The sequence below is a fragment of the Neoarius graeffei genome, chromosome 18 (assembly GCF_027579695.1).
Source record: "Neoarius graeffei isolate fNeoGra1 chromosome 18, fNeoGra1.pri, whole genome shotgun sequence".
Lineage (NCBI taxonomy): Eukaryota > Metazoa > Chordata > Actinopteri > Siluriformes > Ariidae > Neoarius > Neoarius graeffei.
Genome location: NC_083586.1, coordinates 25,929,895 through 25,942,602, shown reverse-complemented (window position 1 = coordinate 25,942,602; position 12,708 = coordinate 25,929,895). Strand labels below are relative to the sequence as shown.

Below are 12,708 nucleotides of genomic sequence, written 5' to 3'. Positions count from 1 at the left end.
GGGCAAAACAGTTTTTCCCCCACACCCATCACTCTGAAAAGAGTCCAACTCTGCTGCCAATTCCTGCTCATAACTTTTGTGTCTACTTTCAGTCACTAATTACTAACATCCTGACTGTTCCCAAGTCCTAATTCTTTCAGTAGCAGCAGCCAGATGTGATGTAATATTACTAAATTTCAACACGGACCATGCTCTGATGTTTTTTTTTTTTGGCACCATTAAAACTGGGACCACCCCCAGTACCTATTTACTTATTCCACTAAAGCTGGGATCACCCCCAGCGACTATTTACTTGCACTAGTGGGTACCCCCAATTCTTCAGTGCTTCTCCATAGTAATGTATGACTGCTTCCAATTACTAGATGTTGATAGTTTATCAGCCCCACCTGTTCTGCAGTTTTACACAGGCAACAACCCAAGTCTTGTGAATCTGATTCACAAGTGTTTGGTGAGACGTCTAACTCCTAAATTCTGTCTTGATGTGATGCGCCATGCTGAATGCCCTTTCCACATCACCGTTAGAATTTGGCAGCACCAATAGCAGCTTCATCAGCTGACAAAGCTCCCTGAATCTCAACTGCCAAGAGCTCACAGATGTGACTTTGGACAGCTTCCCTCAGAACTCGTCAACTGGTAAATTCTTATAATTTGGCCCCAGTGCTTCCAGGTTAGATGAGACATAATCCAGGACTTCTAAATGGAGTTGTTCTTTGGCATCTGTCTTCATTACATTTGGAAGTCTCTCTGTCAAAATCTGTTCTGGGTTCACATCATCATGGTTCTCAGGATTGACCACTGACAGATTCGTCAAGATTTGATCTCTCACTGGGAATTTTTCCTTTATTTTTTTGAAAGCCTCTGAGGTAGAATGCTCTCGCATCTCTGTAGAATTACTTTGTCTTGTGACTGGAGAGTGTTGATTTTCACATCGGAAAATCACATACAGTGGCATGCAAAAGTTTGGGCACCCTTACTGAAAATGTGTTACTGTGAATAGTTAAGTGAGCAGAAGATGAACTGATCACCAAAAGGCATAAAGGAAAAGACAACACATTTCTTTTCAGTGTTTTCTGCAAGATTTGTGGGGTTTTTTTGTACAATTGGAGAGTGAAAAAAGAAAAGGAACACCATGCGAAATTTTGGGCACCCCAATATATTTGAGTTCTCAGGTAACTTTTACCAAGGTTCCAGACCTTAATTAGCTTATTGAGCTGTGGCTTGTTCAAATTCTTCGTTAGGAAAGGTCAGATGATGCAGATTTCAAAGCTGTATAAATTCTCTGACTCCTCAAACTTATCCCTAAAATCAACAGCCATGGGCTCCTTTAAGCAACTCCCTCGCATTCTGAATAATAAAATAATTGATGCTCACAAAGCAGGAGAAGGCTACAAGAATGTAGCAAAGTGTTTTCAGGTAGCTGTTTCCTCAGATTGTAATGTTATCAAGAAATGGCAGTTAACAGAAACAGTGGAGATGAAAACTTTCTGAAAGAACTGCTTGTTGGATTGCTAGAAAGGCAAATAAAAGCCCCTGTTTGACTGCAAAAGACCTTCAGAAAGATTTAGCAGACCCTGGAGTGGTGGTGCACTGTTCTACTATGCAGCGACACCTGAACAAATATGACCTTCATGGAAGAGTCATCAGAAGAAAACCGTTCCTGCATCCTAGCCACAAAATTCAGCGTCTGAAGTTTGCAAATGAACATCTAAATAAGCCTGATGCATTTTGGAAACAAGTCCTGTGGACTGATGAAATCAAAATAGAACTTTTTGGCCACAATGTGCAAAGGTATGTTTGGAGAATAAAGGATGCCAAATTCTAGGAAAAGAACACCTCTCCAACTCTGAAGCATGGGTGTGGATCGATCATGCTTTGGGGTTGTGTTGCAGCCAGTGGCACAGGGTACATTTCATTGGTCGAGGGAAGCATGGATTCAAATAAATACCAGCAAATTCTGGAAGCAAACATCACACCATCTGTAAAAAAGTTGAAGTTAAAAAGAGGATGGGTCCTACAGTAAGACGATGATCCAAAACACACCTCAAAATCTACAATGGAATACCTCAAGAGGTACAAGCTGAAGGTTTTGCCCTGGCCCTCACAGTCCCCTGACCTATACATCATTGAAAATCTGTGGATAGATCTCAAAAGAGCAGTGCATGCAAGACAGCCCAAGAAACTCGTAGAACTGGAAGCCTTTTGCAAGGACGAATGTATGAAAATCCCCCAGGTAAGAACTGAAAGATTATTAGCTGGCTACAAAAAGTGTTTACAAGCTGTGATATTTGCCAAAGGGGGTGTACTAACCATGCAGGGTGTCCAAACTTTTGCTTCGGGCCTTTTTCCTTTTTTGTCATTTTGAAAATGTAAAAGATGAAAATAAAAAATTGTTTTTGCTTAAAATATAAAGGGAATGAGTCATCTTTAACTTTATGCCTTTTGGAGATCATTTCATCTTCAACTTGCTTAACTGTTCACAGTAACAGCAATTTTGACCAGAGGTGCCCAAACATTTGCATACCACTGTATTTGACAGAAGATGGATATGATGTACAGTACCTGAAGATACAGTATTAATTGAAGAGCATAAATTTCGTTCATGTTGTGAGAGAATCTCTTTCAGATGAGTTGAGAGAGATAACAGGATGGCGTGCCCATTCATTTGATACTGAAATCATGTTTTTAGATGTAATATAACATCACGCGTTTCAGTGGACAAAAAGGTAATGACAAGATTCAGAAATAAACTTCCCTGCGTATCACAGAGTGATAAATTATAAGTTAATCTTGCAGTGGCCTTTTCCTTTGCGCCAATCCCGTGATTATTGTAGGGACTTTGCCTTAAAATTTCAAACAGGTTGAATTCTCCTTAAAATCAGCTCTCTGTCAAGGAACACCGCAAGAAGATCATAGGTTTTGGAATTTTTTTGGGGAAAAAAAAAATCTTATTGCAGAAATACGATGATTTAAATAAATAAATAAATGCATAATGGTAATTGCGCATTGACCCCCAACACACACACACACACACCTCTACTTAACATTGTAGCACAAAATAGAAAGGGTGTACATGGTCCTAATTGGTTCTGTTTGAACCAGAAAAGGTTGTAGTTTTATGAGCGACTTACAACCCTGATTCCAAAAAAGTTGGGACAAAGTACAAATTCAAATGTTTAAATATCAAATGTTTAAACTCAGAAAATGCATCATTTAAAGAGAAAAATTACGTGATTTTACATTTCATGACAACAACACATCTCAAAAAAGATGGGACGAGGCCATGTTTACCACTGAGAGACATCCCCTTTTCTCTTTACAACAGTCTGTAAACGTCTGGGGACTGAGGAGACAAGTTGCTCAAGTTTAGGGATAGGAATGTTAACCCATTCTTGTCTAATGTAGGATTCTAGTTGCTCAACTGTCTTAGGTCTTTTTTGTCGTATCTTCCGTTTTATGATGCACCAAATGTTTTCTATGGGTGAAAGATCTGGACTGCAGGCTGGCCAGTTCAGTACCCGGACCCTTCTTCTACGCAGCCATGATGCTGTAATTGATGCAGTATGTGGTTTGGCATTGTCATGTTGGAAAATGCAAGGTCTTCCCTGAAAGAGACGTCGTCTGGATGGGAGCATATGTTGCTCTAGAACCTGGATATACCTTTCAGCATTGATGGTGTCTTTCCAGATGTGTAAGCTGCCCATGCCACACGCACTAATGCAACCCCATACCATCAGAGATGCAGGCTTCTGAACTAAGCGCTGATAACTTGGGTCGTCCTTCTCTTTAGTCCGAATGACACGGCGTCCCTGATTTCCATAAAGAACTTCACATTTTGATTCGTCTGACCACAGAACAGTTTTCCACTTTGCCACAGTCCATTTTAAATGAGCCTTGGCCCAGAGAAGACGTCTGCGCTTCTGGATCATGTTTAGATACGGCTTCTTCTTTGAACTATAGAGTTTTAGCTGGCAACGGCGGATGGCACGGTGAATTGTGTTCACAGATAATGTTCTCTGGAAATATTCCTGAGCCCATTTTGTGATTTCCAATACAGAAGCATGCCTGTATGTGATGCAGTGCCGTCTAAGGGCCCGAAGATCACGGGCACCCAGTATGGTTTTCCGGCCTTGACCCTTACGCACAGAGATTCTTCCAGATTCTCTGAATCTTTTGATGATATGTTCAAACTCTTTGCAATTTTACACTGTCAAACTCCTTTCTGATATTGCTCCACTATTTGTCGGTGCAGAATTAGGGGGATTGGTGATCCTCTTCCCATCTTTACTTCTGAGAGCCGCTGCCACTCCAAGATGCTCTTTTTATACCCAGTCATGTTAATGACCTATTGCCAATTGACCTAATGAGTTGCAATTTGGTCCTCCAGCTGTTCCTTTTTTGTACCTTTAACTTTTCCAGCCTCTTATTGCCCCTGTCCCAACTTTTTTGAGATGTGTTGCTGTCATGAAATTTCAAATGAGCCAATATTTGGCATGAAATTTCAAAATGTCTCACTTTCGACATTTGATATGTTGTCTATGTTCTATTGTCAGTACAATATCAGTTTTTGAGATTTGTAAATTATTGCATTCAGTTTTTATTTACAATTTGTACTTTGTCCCAACTTTTTTGGAATTGGGGTTGTAGTTTTGGAGGTGAATACTCACAAATTCCTGCCTGTTGTGCAGCACCTGTTCCTGCAGCTCCAGCACTGAAAGTGAAAGTAATTTATTGCCATTATTTAGCTTACGAAGATGACAATTACAAAGAGACACTGCTTTATCATAACTGTGAAAGTTGAACACCAAATCAGTTTTTAAAAAAATAATAAAAAACAGATGATTTGTATCATGTGTTAATTTCCTGGGTTCCAGAAAATGGCTGGAGCAACTGCTGCTCTTCATGCTCTATGCACTGATTGACTGGTCAACAGGTTCGGGATGAAGCTTGCTCGCTTTCTCTAGATTCCGTGAGATTGTATGTAATTTGCGGGCATCAGGGAGCCGCTATCAATATGTGGGAGACTCCTGGAACTTCTGGGAGACTTGGGATGTCTGTGATAGTGAGTGACATCTTTTGTCCTGTCTATAAGGTGTTGTTGTCTCTGGCATTGTCTGTGGTATGATGTATGATGTCTCCTGCTCTGTCTACGTTGTTGTCTACTGTCTTAGTGGCTGTATTTGTAAGACTGATTCAGTTTGTAGTGATGTGAGTGTCTTGATGGCTTGTCTGATGTGTAAACACTTTTCTGTTCTGTTACTGTTTTGTTTGTTTGTTCTGTTTCTGTTATGTTTATGTCTTTGTTTTTATTGTTTTTAACAACCTGACTTGGCGGCACGGTGGTGTAGTGGTTAGCGCTGTTGCCTCACAGCAAGAAGGTCTGGGTTCGAGCCCCGTGGCCGGCGAGGGCCTTTCTGTGTGGAGTTTGCATGTTCTCCCCGTGTCCACGTGGGTTTCCTCCGGGTGCTCCGGTTTCCCCCACAGTCCAAAGACATGCAGGTTAGGTTAACTGGTGACTCTAAATTGACCGTAGGTGTGAATGGTTGTCTGTGTCTATGTGTCAGCCCTGTGATGACCTGGCGACTTGTCCAGGGTGTACCCCGCCTTTCGCCTGTAGTCAGCTGGGATAGGCTCCAGCTTGCCTGCGACCCTGTAGAACAGGATAAAGCGGCTAGAGATAATGAGATGAGATGAGACAACCTGACTTTTACAAAAGTTGGTCACATGGGTCTACAGACTGCAGTTGAAAATTAGCCTGCTGGCTAACACTGGCACATTTACAGTTCTGTTGATTAATGTGCAATGTCCTTTTAAATAAATTAATTAATAAATGAAAATGTGTCTCTCAAACCCAAAAGTCATGGCAACATTTTTTTTCCATTTTGCCTCTCTCCCATCTCTCTGCCTACCATTTTTAATTTTTTTCCAACTAATAACTTATAAACTGGTGGCACGGTGGTGTAGTGGTTAGCACTGTCGCCTCATAGCAAGAAAGTTCTAGGTTTGAACCCAGTGGCCGACGAGGGCCTTTCTGTGTGGAGTCTGCATGGGTTTCCGCCCACAGTCCAAAGATATGCAGGTTAGGTTAATTGGTGGCTCTAAATTGACCATGAGTGTGAATGGTTGTTGTGTGTGTCAGCCCTGCGATGAGCTGGTGACTTGTCCAGGGTGTACCCTGCCTCTCGCCCATGGTCAGCTCGGATAGGCTCCAGCTTGCCCCCCGTGACCCCGCATGGGATAAGCGGTTACAGATAAAACAAACAAACTTATAAACTCAAGTTCAATCAACACACACAGAGCTGGAAAAAGCCTCAAATAGTTAACACAACGAATTACTCTAATTTTTGAAAACTTATGCAGATTAGTTCAAAATCAAAAACTTTTCAGAGCTTATTGAGTTAAAGAGAAGTTGTTAGTGGACATAACTAAATGGGGATAAAATGTTTTACAGTGCAGGGCAAACAGGTCAGTGGATGATGCAGTGAACACGGGACTGCACTACATCCTGCAATATCTTGACTCCCCAGGAACCTGTTCAAGAATCCTGTTTGTAGACTTCAGCTTGGTGTTCAATGCCATCATTCCAGAAATCCTCTCCTCCAAAGTGTCCTAGCTCAATGTCTCACCTGCCATATGTCAGTGGATCACCATCTTTCCGACAGGCAGGGAACAGCAAGTAAGATTGTGGGAAGTCCCTTCCAGCATGCGGTCAATCAGCACTGGTGCTCCTGATATACATGTCCGCTCCCCACTGTTCTTCTCCCTTTACACCAATGATTGCACCTCCATGGATCCAACTGTAAAACTGCTGAAATTTGGAGATGACACGTCATAGGCCTCATCCAAGATGACGACGAGTCTGCATACAGGCAGGAGGTCGAACAGTTGGTGCTCTGGTGCAGTCAGAAACTTTTTGCGATTTTATTTTATACATATGTTTACCCCCCCTCCCCCCCACACACACTTCTGTATTGCAAAGGAGACACCAACTTCCCAGAACCAAATTCCTTAAACCTGATTCTGATTCTGATTCTGACGATGTATCTAGTAACTGCCAGAGCTATTGTTACATCATCTCAGTCAGTAAGTGCAATGGTCCTGCCTCTGCATTAGCAAACAGAGAAAACGTTAAGAAACTGCTAAAATGGTGAAAGACCTACAAACAAGAGAGGTTGTGTACCTTGGTGCCCCAAAACCAAAGGCTAAAGTGATGCCAAGGATAGAGAAGGTACTTTGTATAAAAAAATTATGATTGCTCCAGACACTAGACTCATCTTTTGTTATTTACACTTAAGTTTAAAGCTTTAGAATTTGAAAGAGTCATATTGTCCTTGTATTTTTTTATAGCACACTAAGAAGATAAAATCAGACCCATACACACAGAGCATTGATGTAGATCTTTCCAACCATGCTAGACTTGCTAAAAAGCAAATCCAACACCAAGACAAAACGAGCTACAAGGATCTCAGAGAGGGTGAGTAAGAAATGGGTGTTTAAAATTCATCCATCCATTATCTGTAGCCGCTTATCCTGTACAGGGTCGTAGGCAAGCTGGAGCCTATCCCAGCTGACTACGGGCGAAAGGCGGGGTACACCCTGGACAAGTCGCCAGGTCATCGCAGGGCTGACACAGAGACATAGACAACCATTCACACTCACATTCACACCTACGGTCAATTTAGAGCCACCAGTTAACCTAACCTGCACGTCTTTGGACTGTGGGGGAAACCGGAGCACCCGGTGTTTAAAATTGAAGAGGCAATATACTGAATTTGGACATATCACTGCAATTTTTTTTTAAAAATTGGGCATAGCAAAGAAAGTCAAGGTTTAGGTATGTCTCATCTCATCTCATTATCTCTAGCCGCTTTATCCTTCTACAGGGTCGCAGGCAAGCTGGAGCCTATCCCAGCTGACTACGGGCGAAAGGCGGGGTACACCCTGGACAAGTCGCCAGGTCATCACAGGGCTGACACATAGACACAGACAACCATTCACACTCACATTCACACCTACGGTCAATTTAGAGTCACCAGTTAACCTAACCTGCATGTCTTTGGACTGTGGGGGAAACCGGAGCACCCGGAGGAAACCCACGCGGACACGGGGAGAACATGCAAACTCCACACAGAAAGGCCCTCGCCGACCCCGGGGCTCGAACCCAGGACCTTCTTGCTGTGAGGCGACAGCGCTAACCACTACACCACCGTGCCGCCCCGGTTTAGGTATGTTTTGCAATTAATTTATTTGAACTATCTGTAGTATAACCCAAAACAAGCTTTCTGTGGTGATAAAATCTGTCTTGGCACAGATATTACAGAAATTGAATGGCTCAACATTTAATTATTTAACATTTAATTATTTAACATTTAATTATTTAGGCTGGAATATTCAATTATGGTGAAAAAAATAGTGAAAAAAAAGATTTTGTGTTCAGAGTAAAATGTTCAACAGAAACAGGACTATTTTTTCAGGCACGTCAAATAAACACCTGTAATTGAAAATTATTTTACATGGATATTTAGAATAGCGGGTGGCACGGTGGTGTAGTGGTTAGCGCTGTTGCCTCACAGCAAAAAGGTCCGGGTTCGAGCCCCGTGGCCGGCGAGGGCCTTTCTGTGCAGAGTTTGCATGTTCTCCCCGTGTCCGCGTGGGTTTCCTCCGGGTGCTCCGGTTTCCCCCACAGTCCAAAGACATGCAGGTTAGGTTAACTGGTGACTCTAAACTGACTGTAGGTGTGAATGGTTGTCTGTGTCTATGTGTCGGTGTACCCCGCCTTTCGCCCGTAGTCAGCTGGGATAGGCTCCAGCTTGCCTGCGACCCTGTAGAAAAGGATAAAGCGGCTAGAGATAATGAGATGAGATGAGATTTAGAATAGCACTAATATAAGGGTTTTTGTTTTGTTTTTTACTTTGAACAAAAAGTGTTTTCCCAGTAATGTGAATGGCAGGAGAACATGGCACTGGGATGTTAGAAATCGGGAGGGTTGGATAGTATACTCAAGAGGATCATTGTAGGCCACTTAAATAAAGGTTGCCTAGCCCGGTAAGATTGTTGGCAGAATAAATAATTACTTTTTGCCATCTATTAATAAAAACAGTGCTGGAAACAGAATGTCTTTAGTTCACATGTAGAGAACCTGTCTTCTATGGAAATGTTTGTCCACCATCCAGTCCATTCTTTTGTGCTGCATTGTTACTGAAGCATTAGTAGCATACAAGTCACCAGCCCTGTCTGTATTTTGGCATTAATAATGCATGCCATGCATGTTAATAAAGTGAGGGTTTTAGAGATGTGGAATATGCATCATAGTTCAGGTGAATGATATGTTTAAAAAACATAATTTTGTGTTTCATTTTTAGCCACAGCTCTTATGACATTTACTATAAGCACTTGTGTTTGTGTTTAATTTGTTAAAGCTGTGTCCTGTACAAAGACTGCATACCAGACGAGACAGATGAAAGAGGCTGCATTTGAAAATCAAGTTCGAATAAATGCCCAAAAAGAGAGAGCTAATCATCTTCATTGGTATGTAATATGCTCACATACAGTTCCAGGCAAAAGTCTGGACACACCTAATCATTCATAGGTTTTTCTGTATTTTTGACTATTTTCTACATTGTAGAACAATACTGAAGACATCAGAACTTAGAAATAACATATGGAACATATATGGAAATTATGTGGTAAACAAAAATAATTTTGAACCCCCCCCCAATATATTTCATATTTTAGATTCTTTAAAGTGGCCACTGTTTACCTTGATGGCAGATTTACACACTATTGGCATTATCTTAACCAGCTTCAAGAGGTAGTCACCTGGAATTCTTTTCATTTAACAGGTGTGCCTTGTCAAAAGTTAATTATTTGAATTTCTTGCCTTCTTAATATGTTTGAGATCAAACAGGAAATAGTAAATAATAAATATACAATAAATAGCCCAGCTCTACAACTGTAGTAATTAATATTACGTCAAGAACTGTTCAGCTACTGTAAGTAAAGAGAAATGATCGTCCAACGTTACTTTAAGGCATGAAGGTGTCTTTTAATTAAAAAAAAAAATTGAATTAGAAGATGTGTCCAAACTTTTAACTGGCACGCTATATAAAAAGCACTCACAGCTGTTTGTACAGACTCTGTAATCAATGTAATATGGCTAACAGCAGTTTTATTGGAGCTTGTAATATTTTTCTCCTTTTTCTAGGCAGGTGCAACTGGGTCACGATTTGTTATCAACAAAACAGAAAATAAAGATCCTGAAGGAACAGGAAGTTGCAGCTTCTGAGTATATGGTACTGTTATTAGCTTATTTAACATGTAGTAAAAAAAAAAAAGTTGGAAAAATGTATATGTATTAATAAAGGCATTAGAAAGTAGAAATTTCATAGTTTAATATTTTTTGTCTTCATCAACTTGCCATTTACATCATGTCTTCATGTTTTATTTTACAATATAATTACAGTCTTTTATATTTGTGTGTTCTAGGTGAACAAAGACATGAGTGGAAGAGAGATGGATAGTGCCCAGATTTTTTCAAAACCGTCATCTCATCGTATTATACGTTGTGCAGGGCAGGTAATGGCTGAGGGGAAAATAAATAAATCAACACCCATATGCACAACATTTCACATATTCTGTTTTTAGTCCAGTTTAATCAACCACTGGCGTAATTTCCACTTTGGTGTAGCTCATTTGTGCAGGTCAACTAGGTCGAGTCTCCTCGGGAATGACTGGCGATGGCATGCCAAGATGGCCTGTGACCCATAACAGTTTTGATTTCATCTGCTGAAGCGAGACCAGTATCGCCCATCAGCTGGTTGATATATGTCAGCTGTTGTCCGCCCTGGGAAGCCTGACCATGGCGTGGTTCCCACAGAACCAAGTTGTGAGCTGCCTCATCACTGTGACGGACACAGTGCCCCACCAAATGCAATCGTCTTGATCTTATCTTTAAAGAGAATGGTGGTAAATCTCCATACAGTGCTTCATTTGGAATTTGGTCCCGCCAGGTGACATTGTGGACTTTTCGGAGCATGCATGTGTAACAACTGTCCAGCCTGATTCCTCCCAGACCATCAGTGTCCAGGCCTCACATCCGTAGGTGAGAATACATTCCACCGAAGCCACGAAGATACGCTTTTTTAGCCCGATTGCCATATTTGAATGCCAGATGTTCTTCAGCTTATGGAGTGCACACCAGGCCTGGGCCTTTCTCACACCAATATCCTTCCCTGATGAACCAATGTACGAGCCCAAATACTTGAAATCATCCTTGACAGAAATCTCCTCACCATCAAGATTAGTCAGCTTGTCCTAACCCAAGATGTTCAGTGGTACTACCTCGGTCTTTTTTGCGTTCAAAGCCAGCCCAAGCTTTCTGCATTGCGTCTCCACACCACTGAGCAGCGTTTAAGCCTGGCTCACTGAGTCACTCAACAGTGCAATATCGTCCGCGAAGTCGAGGTCTGTTATCATAACCAGACCCACTCGCTGGCTCCGTCTTGGGTGTATGGTAAACCCTAGTTCCTCTTCGTGACCATTTATTGCCTTTCGCAAAGCATAGTTGAGTGTGGTCACAAACAGATACGGGGCTAAGGTGTCGCCTTGCAAGACGCCTGCTTTGATGTTGAACGCTTCTGTTTCACCGTCCGGAGAGAGGACCTTCGCTGAGGTGCTAACATATGTGTTGCTTATTGACTGCACTATTTTAGGAGGAATGCCGTATGCCAGGAGGATCTTCATGAGCTTACCTCTGTTAATGGAATTGAAGGCTTTTCTAAAATCGATGAATGTTAAAACTGCCGGCAGGTTTTTCTTCTTTGCGCCCTCGATGAGCTGTCTTAGTGCCAGTACTTGTGCAGTTGTCAATCTTCCCTCTCTGAAGCCATTCTGATTGAGTCTCAAAAGAGGGTCCAGGGGAGGTCTTATCCTATTCAAAATCATCCTGTTGTACACTTTAGCAACCACTGAGCTCAAACTAATTCCCCTGTAGTTGTCCTTGTTCCTAAGATCACCTGCTTTTGGAATGGGAATTATGTTCAAGACGGTCCACTGCTCAGGGAGCTCACGGTTCTACAACCCCAATTCCAAAAAAGTTGGGACAAAGTACAAATTGTAAATAAAAACGGAATGCAATGATGTGGAAGTTTCAAAATTTCATATTTTATTCAGAATAGAACATAGATGACATATCAAATGTTTAAACTGAGAAAATGTATCATTTAAAGAGAAAAATTAGGTGAGTTTAAATTTCATGACAACAACACATCTCAAAAAAGTTGGGACAAGGCCATGTTTACCACTGTGAGACATCCCCTTTTCTCTTTACAACAGTCTGTAAACGTCTGGGGACTGAGGAGACAAGTTGTTCAAGTTTAGGGATAGGAATGTTAACCCATTCTTGTCTAATGTAGGATTCTAGTTGCTCAAGTGTCTTAGGTCTTTTTTGTCGTATCTTCCGTTTTATGATGCGCCAAATGTTTTCTATGGGTGAAAGATCTGGACTGCAGGCTGGCCAGTTCAATACCTGGACCCTTCTTCTACGCAGCCATGATGCTGTAATTGATGCAGTACGTGGTTTAGCATTGTCATGTTGGAAAATGCAAGGTCTTCCCTGAAAGAGATGTCGTCTGGATGGGAGCATACGTTGCTCTAAAACCTGGATATACCTTTCAGCATTGATGGTGTCTTTCCAGATGTGTAAGCTGCCCA

At 41.6% G+C, this 12,708-nt stretch overlaps 1 pseudogene; it reads left to right on the top strand.

The window, feature by feature from the left end:
- Positions 1 to 6,614: 6,614 nt before the first annotated feature.
- LOC132865749 (cilia- and flagella-associated protein 221-like) overlaps positions 6,615 to 12,708 on the top strand; it is a 53,783-nt pseudogene continuing 47,689 nt past the window's right edge.